Source organism: Galleria mellonella, unplaced genomic scaffold (assembly GCF_026898425.1).
Source record: "Galleria mellonella isolate WM207_F2 unplaced genomic scaffold, CSIRO_AGI_GalMel_v1 utg6482, whole genome shotgun sequence".
NCBI classification, from domain to species: domain Eukaryota; kingdom Metazoa; phylum Arthropoda; class Insecta; order Lepidoptera; family Pyralidae; genus Galleria; species Galleria mellonella.
This window is the reverse complement of record NW_026442137.1, coordinates 521291-530404: the sequence shown is the minus strand read 5'-3', so window position 1 is coordinate 530404 and position 9114 is coordinate 521291.

Genomic DNA, 9114 nt, shown 5'->3' with positions numbered 1-9114 from the left:
AGTCTGTCACCTTCTATGTATTCTCGCCTAAATTACTAGATTGATTTTAATAAAACTAGTCAGTAAGCGAACTCGGATTTCCAAAATACACATGGTCTAGGTATATTTAGTAATTAGTGTAAAGAGTTGAATCTAAATGGACTTTAAGGAAACGATTAAATGAACGCTTACCATCAGGTACTTAATTATTACCTAAAAAACAAAATAATGTATTAATGTTGCGCGAGTTAGCAATTTCTTTAACAACTGCAGACTTGGCAACTAGAACTGGGTCTTGATACTGCTAATTCAGAATTGGTACCTTGAACACAATCCAATGTTCGTAACAGTTCGTATCAGAAAATGAGAAAACGGTCATAACCGCGAATCCATCCGGTACGGAAGTTTCCGCGCCACTTAGTTTCCATCCAATCTGGTTCACGAACCATCGGTTGTGTCGTGTCGTGTACCGCAGGCTCGGTTCCGCGCTGCTCACTCGATCGATAATCGATACCGATCGTTTTTGCATCGATAAAAACAATCGCTCACTATGACAGCTTTGTCTCGACACATGAATAAGTATTGATACAGAGCCGAAGTTACGTATAATCAGACGGTAGTAGGTAAACACATTTTTTAATGGCTGATATATACACTGGTAGGGCACCAGTGAGAATATAACTTATTTGAATAATAATTGCTTATTTCAACACTATTGTCATGTTTCTATACTAATATATATATATAATTCTAACAGTTACTGTTTTGCAGATAGAATACTGGTTGCCTTTTGCGGTCTAAGTTGAGTTGTGACCATTTTGTATTGTTATGACACACGCACAAAAGGAAAAATTGTACTTGGCTTTTATGTATTTTATTATAATCGTTTCTCTTATTATGCCATTTTTATGTATATCTGTGTCTGTTATAATTTGTGTGCTGTAAGTAATGCAAATAAATTATCTATCTCTAGATTACACTAAGTTGAGTTGGTCCAAAGTAGTGAACTACCTATGATGGTAATCTTGTATGAAGCTAGGTTTCTGTAACGATACTTACTCTTATGGTTTCAAGTGTCGACCCAATTAATAGTGTTCATTATCTCGAAGTGAGTTTTTGTGGGGCGGCCGGCGAGGGAACTCCGAGACGCTCACGTACAGCTAGCGGCTGTTAATTGATTTTGACAAGCGAACTTGTCAGCGGACACTCGCTGCATTATTCAACCAATATTAGGTAACAATTAATTATAGCAGTTGAATCAAATAAGTTTCTAAGAAAAAGTATTTAATATATTAAAATAAAAAGAAAATGCTGCTCTAATCTATTTAAACAAAAAAAAAAAAAAAAAACTATTTACGTCCTTATAAATTGTAAAAAAAGGTCTAGTAAAATAAAGTATTTATCTGATTTTTTTTTGAGATCTTCTGGGGTTAGAGGTTCAATTAATTTTTTTTTTTTTATAATTGACACAATGCCATATTGATTTGGTTTAGGTTTTAGAAATATAGAAAAGATCCATTGTGTAAGTAAATCCTTTTCACTTTTGTACTAAAATCTAAAATGTATTAATGTTTGAATCTGCTCGTATAGTTTTTATATCTATCAACTTTTTATCTCCAAAAGCTATCTGCATACCAAATTCCATTAAAATCGTTACAGTCGTTCGCGAGAACTAAATTATAATAAAAAAAAAAACATTGTTCTTTTATAGTTGCCTAGGATTACAATGTTACCGATATGAAGCCAGGACTACAGTACGTTTGATTATTAAAACCAAACCTTAAGCCAATGAAGTAAAGTTTATATTACGCGAGTCGCAATCTTTGCATACGCTGCAGCTTAAATGACAGATCCAATTATTTCCAAACGTTGAATAAAAAAGTAACAGTTTTCAAGTCAATTTAATAGTATAGTCGAGAGACCTTCGTCAGTTTAAATCCATGGCGTGTTCGAAAAAAAGCCAAGGGCGTGTCGAACACCAATTAATAGGGTCCCGTAGCCGTGATTTACTAAGGTTATTATAATATAATCGTTTATCACGGCTTAGTCAAGGGGATGTGTTTTATATGTTGCTTTATGGCATTTTACATCCCTGTTTCAATTCCTAGACCGAATAAAATTAAAATAAGAGCTAATTAAAATAAGCTAGGATAAAACTAATCTATATCCAATAGGTTACTTTTATTCTACCCATTAATTTGCTCTGGGTATGTGTTTCGTACACATACCCATATGCATATGGTATTACAAAGGATAATGTTACGAAAAACTAAGTTAGGGCTTGAATTTAGGGTTTACCAGAGGGAGATTTTGTACAAAAGTCGTTTGCTTGGGAAACTCTGTCCCTTTCGTCTTTCAACCGTAAAGCAGATGTGTTTGCTTGGCTGTGTTTCGGTTTGAAGGATAGGATATGGCGTGAAATTACTGGATACAGAGGAATAACACCCGAGTCCTCAGGAATGGCAACGCATGGGGGGTATCATGGGCGAAACAGTATACTCTGTTATGTCCATGGTACTGCTCATGTCTATAGGCGACGGTAACCGTCAGGTAAGCCGACAGCTTGTTTGCCATTCTAAGTTGTATAAAAAAAAAAAAATTGTTGAGTTCAAATATGCTCGGCGAAATGTGGGCATGTGAGTATTAAGTACACCACAACGGTAATAGTTGACAAGTTCTACCTCTCAGTATTTCATTAGGGATTATTTGCTGATGTTATATTTTTCTAAGGGAGGACTACTTAAAACATCTCTTAAGCCTAATTGCGATTGCCAATCTGTCTGCCAAGTGTGGTAATAGATAGATAGATAGATAGATACTCTTTATTGTTTCCTCCAAAAGATTACAATAGTAAACATATTATAAGTATAAATAATTACAAGAAATAATCACAGTGAGACAACAATGGGGAAAAAATTACTGGCAAAACCCCCCAAGGGGCAGGCTTATGTTCAGCAGTGGACAGTTAAAGGCTAATGTGATGATATATGTTTCTATCGGATTTCTGTTGTATTTTTATGTTTATTACCTCATAACTCTGTCAGTTATAAATCGATTTAGAAGACTCTTTTTTGCCTGAAAATATATACTTACAAAATCGGATCGATAGTTTAGTTTTGCAATTAAAATAACTAGTTTTGCTGTAATTGAAGCCGGCATTTTTATGAAACGCACACTTACGACTTACATTTAATTCTTTATCTCTCTAAACAATCTCTGACGCCTACATAATATTTCCAATTGAGGGTCGACACGCACGGTGTCGCTCACATGATCAATCATAATAGAAATAGTTTGTTGTTGTATTGATAAATAATTTTTGAATTAGTACAGAACTTACAGTGCATATAGCTATGTATATATACTAATGACACGCCACACGGTCGGCTCTAATTGATCGAGCAAAATAAATCAACGCGTATTAGAAACATCATTTGTTAATAGAAAACCAGTTAAAAAAAGTCACGGTTTTAATAGCGTGTTATTGAGTTTTTACGCATTTTTTTATGAGATTTCAAAAGGAAGGTTTTGAATTTCTTCTGTAGGTATTTTTTGTATATAATAATAGTTATTTAATGATACAATAATTTTAAAGATATAATATTTGTCACTATATATTAAAATTCATTTAAGTTTTTACAAAATTCTTTAATGTATCAAATTTTTTTGCGTTGCACAGTTTGTGATTTATAAGAGATTTCTTTAAACTAAGCTCTTTAAATTTTCAATTAAAGAAATTAATTTATTAAGGAACGCAGGAGACGGCGTGAAGATAGATGGATAATCAATAAAATCGATTTGTATTTGATACACATGGAATAAATCATAGAACACAATTTATTTAACATGAGATTTTTTTTGAATTGGTTAAAAAGTGTTCAGAGATTAAAATCGATATTTAAAAAAAACTATCTAACATGGATATTATAACAGCAATTGGCAGTCATTAATATAAAACACGTACATGTATTCATTCGTATACCGTTCACAGGAGCGATGCGCCGCGCCGCGCCACCGCTTTGTACTCTCCCGATCGTGAGAGAAGCCTTATCGTTCGAGTAGCTAGGGTTGCCACTGTCGACAGACAGAACATTATAATATAACAAACATTACGGAGGATATAAACAATTGTTGAACAAATTGTATAAGAATTTGTTATGGAATGAGCTCCCTGCCGAGGTTTTCCCAAGAAGCTACAGCATGGGGATCTTCAAAAGGGGGGTAAAGAGGTTTCTTCAGGGTCGGCAACGCGCGCGTAATACCTCTGGTATTGCAGGCGTTCATAGGCTACGGTAACCGCTTACTATCAGGTGGGCCGTATGCTTGTTTGCCACCTCAGTGGTATAAAAAAATAAAAATAAGGTAACTTATATATCAACTAAATTGTAATGCATAAGCTAGTTAACTATAAGCACTTTTTCTTTAGTTAAATTGTTATTTTACATTACAATATACACGTAAATTATAGGACATTCTGTTATTTTCAACCGACTTCAAAAATAAGGTTTTCAATTGCGTTGTATTTTTTCTTTTATGTTTGTTGTGTCATAACTCGGTCAGTTCTAAATCGATTTAGGAAATTCTTTTTTTATCTGAAAGGATATACATACTGATTGGTGTCATAGAAATTGTATCAAAATCAGTACAGTAATTTAGTTCTTAGATCAAAATAACTGGTTTTGTCACAGTTAAAATCAGGTTTTTTGTGGGACACAAACTTTCAAAATTGTTATTTCTATAATCGTCTGTTAAAAACGTCATATGGTGTCAACTCTATTTTTTATACTGTGGTTGTTCAGACTATTAATACATAAGGGTAATACTGGATGCGGAACCAGTACCTCTTTTCCCTCCAATAATGAAAACCGCAAGGGTATCGTATAGATTGTCATTGGACAGTCATTGAAACTACTAAGTCGTATTCCCAACAATAAATGGTGCAGGTTCCAAAGTCCGAATGAGTTACGTGATGTCATCGAACTGTTTTTACATTTTATATTTCTATATTAATATAATAAATCTTTAGAGTTTGTTTGGTTGTTTGAACAAACTAATTCTTGGAACTATCAGTCGGATTCGAAAAAATCTTTTCAAATTTAATAGATTTCCTTGAGAAAGGTATAGGCTACTCAACATCACACGACTAGTGTTTTATTTTTAAATGAATTCAAGTTTGAATTTTTCCTAATTTTACAGAAACAAGACAAGAGACAACCCTTATCGTAGTGCGGTGACGCAGTGGTTTGGGTAATAATACATGGAGTAGACGATGCTCGATGACTATCATCGGCGGGCCGGCGCGGCGGCGCGGCGCGGCGCGGCGTCTGCGATCACTGTGATGGCGAGTCTTCGCGCTCGGTGCTCGTGAGACGCTGTTAAATCACTTCATTACTATAAAATAGATCAAATTTCTCTAGATGGAGTATAAATATTTCTGATATCCTACCAAAAACCCAATATATATTTATTCGTGTAGGTGTATACAATAATTACAATAATAATAATAATATATATATATATATATATATATATATATATATATATATATATATATATATATATATATATATATATATATATATATATATATATATATATATATATATATATATAATAGTATACAAGAAATATACTTATGATATGTTAATCAATCAATCAATACATATAATAAAATCGTAACTGGTCGCTGTCTGTACATGGAAGATATATAAGAAACACTATTATAGGAGAGCTTTATGAACGCAATAGAACCCAAAACAATGAATGACCTTTAGAATTTTTGCCTGTTTGTCTGTACGTTTTTGCACGTTAATCTCAGAAACCGCTTAATCAATTTGAGCGCAGTTTTCACTATTGCATTGCGGTTTACTTCACTTAATATTTAGTGTTTCTTTTATTTCAAAGGTTCATAAACAGAAAAGTTATATCAATCTAAAGAATTACATATAAAATGCTATAAATAACCGATCAGTTGAATTGGCTGAAATTTTATAAAGGTATTATGCAAGTAATTACCATTTAAGTATACATTACAATATAAGACCGAATTTAAGAAGAGTTCTAATGGGAATGATATACGAGAACTACATAGAAGTGGGCAACGCCGGTGGAAACGGCTAGTCAATAATAATTTATTTCTTCTTTTTATTTACTAGTTCAGGAGATAGCTTCAACCGAAAAGAATGGCTTTTCAAATACCTAAAGTGTTATTCTAAAATCTTAAAAAAAAAACTTTTAACGATATGGTCGCCCATTGTTTTTTCATTGTGATTATTTCTTGTAATTGTTTATATTCATAATAAGTTTACTATTGTAATCTTTTAGAAGAAACAATAAAGAGTATCTATCTATCTATCTATAATGTGAGTACAATAACTATGTAATGGGGGGAAAAGATTGTTAGTAATGGGGAGGTGATCTGATATGATATATTAATAGCAATGGGACTACCCATTGCTATTAATATACCTTATCAAGTCGACCTCCACGCGGTTCCCCCTGGAAACCATCGTGATTAATTTATCGTCAAATTCGTCACGATGGGCTAACTGACCTGCCTTTCACCTTCACCAATCATCCCTCACTGGTGCCCCGCCAGTGTATACCGAAAGCGCAGGCGGGGTTACCATTCCATTATCGTCCATAAAAAAAAAACTATGTAATATCCAACATATTTTTTTAAACAGTGATTAGTGAAAGTAAATACATTAAATACATAGAGGCATTCATTCGATGGATCCCGTTTGCTATGACAAATTGGCCGATAGTATCCGACGCGCATGACTACGACCTAGGGTCGTCACGTCGCCGCGAAATATTGAACATGTCAATTATAAATTTGTTGGGTTTCCAAAATTAAAACTACAAAGAACTTAATTATGTTTTCAGTTCATTGTAATGGAAAATATACGAGTTTGCGATTGAGTTTAATTAACATTTAATTAGGTATGTAATGTTTATTTCGTGGGTAATTTAAATTGAATACGTTAATGAAATACCTGTCAATAGAAATAAGTAACAATGTTTAAGTAAAAATAAGTTTCAAAGTCTATAACACAACTGAATAAAACAAATACAAGAGAATCATAGATTTATTTATTTTATTTATTTAACACTTTATTGTATACACTAATTATACATTAAAATATGGCAGAGGTAATCAAATGTACAGCGGCGATCTTCACTCTAAAAGAGTTCTCTTTCAGCGACACCCAAAGTGGAAATGAAACTCAAAATTTTATGTGACGTACTTACGTAAGTATAGTTGCCCCACATGCTTCGCTTCTAACATGCTCGACAAAATGTGTGCCTGCTCAGTGCTACGTTCATTACAACGTCAACAGCCATCAAATGTTTTTGACTACCCTACAAAAGTTTACAATTGTGAGTATATTTTCCATTAAAATAGAATAATCTGTCGTAAAATTTGAATTTATACGATTTTATATGATATGCAAGAAAAATATATCAATAAATCACGTGAACATGAATTTATCATCTTTTAAAACGGGCCCTTTATAATATTATTACCTTAGAATGTCCTTAGGCGTGTGTTGAACAGTGAAGTGCGGCGCCGTGGTCCCCACACTCCCCAGGTGCCGCACAGCGTGAGAGTTCGGGCGACGGTCTTTATAATTAAAGCTCAGGTAGCAGTCTCGTATTACACAACCGCAGTGCCATATTTTACACAAGAGTTTGCTTTGATTAACATCTTCATACAATGTTAATTACTTTTTAAGCGTCTCACAAGTGGGGGAAGTTCCCAAATCATCTGAATTCTTGTGTCTATCAATGTAGTTAAATCAATGATTCTGCATAGATTTTATCATTTCTTTTTATATTTCGTCAAATTAAAGGGAGACTTTGTACAAAAGTCGTTTGCTTGGCCTCCTCTGTCCCATTCGTGTTTCTACCGTGAAGCAGTTTTGTTTACATGGCTGTGTTTCGGTTGGAAAGGTGAGATATGACAGTGAATTTACAGGATACAGAGGAAAAACACGTGAGTCCTCAGAAATGGCATCGCATGGGGGGTATCATGGCCGAAACAATATACTCTGTTATGTCCATGGTACTGCTCATGTCTATAGGCGACGGTTACCACATTCCGTCAGGTGGGCCGTCAGCTTGTTTGCTATTCTAAGTTGCATAAAAAAATCTGTGTTAATTTTGATTCTTTTTGTAATCTGTTACCGTATTGCTCTGTAATAATTTAGCCCAGATTGAAATAGATTTTTGAAAGAAATTTATTCATCATGTAATTAATGTAATCGATATAGACAACATTCCTAGTGAACAAAATCAAGTAACGAACTAATTATGAGACAACTTAATTATATTCATGGTATTATTACATATTCTTGAATAAATATTCAAGTATAAAGATATACTTGAAATAACTGTATAATGTATGAGATAGTAATTAACAGCGCTTTTTGCACCTGGTACAATATGGGTAATACAAAAAAAATTAAACAGGTTTTTATTTCAAGCGACAGCGCATAAATTAAAATCTTGATCCGCCGAATGAATAGGTACTTTTTTAATTTTTTTTTAATGGGTGATAATGGTATGGTAACCCCGTCTGCGCTATTGGTATACACTGGCGGGGCACCAGTGAGGGATGACAGATGAAGATGAAAGTAGGTCAGTTAGTCCACCCTGACGAATTAAACTAGAACTAATCACGATGGTTTCCAGGGGGAACTACGTTGAGGTCGACCTGACGGTATATTGCTAATAATAGGGCTATTTGACCCCATTACTAACAATCCCTTTCCCCCCAATGAATAGGTACTACTCTGTAGTGACAAAAACATTATTTTGTCGTTTCCAGTTATCGTTACCAGAATCAGAGTAAAAACATGCATTTATATACAGGGCCCGATCTAGTTATTGTAGGTCAGTTCCAATTGTCCCTACCAACTTTCCCTCCTGGGAGTTAGGAGTGGAATTGTTTTTGCACGTGATGAGTAAGGACTCATTTGGGGAAATGTTACTTTTACTAGCCTTGACAATAATAAGCAACACGCACGCGATACCTATAATGTTGCAGGCTTATAGGCTATAGTAATCATTTACCATCAGACCAGCTGTATGCTTGTTTACTATTTTGTGATATAAAAAATAACAATGACA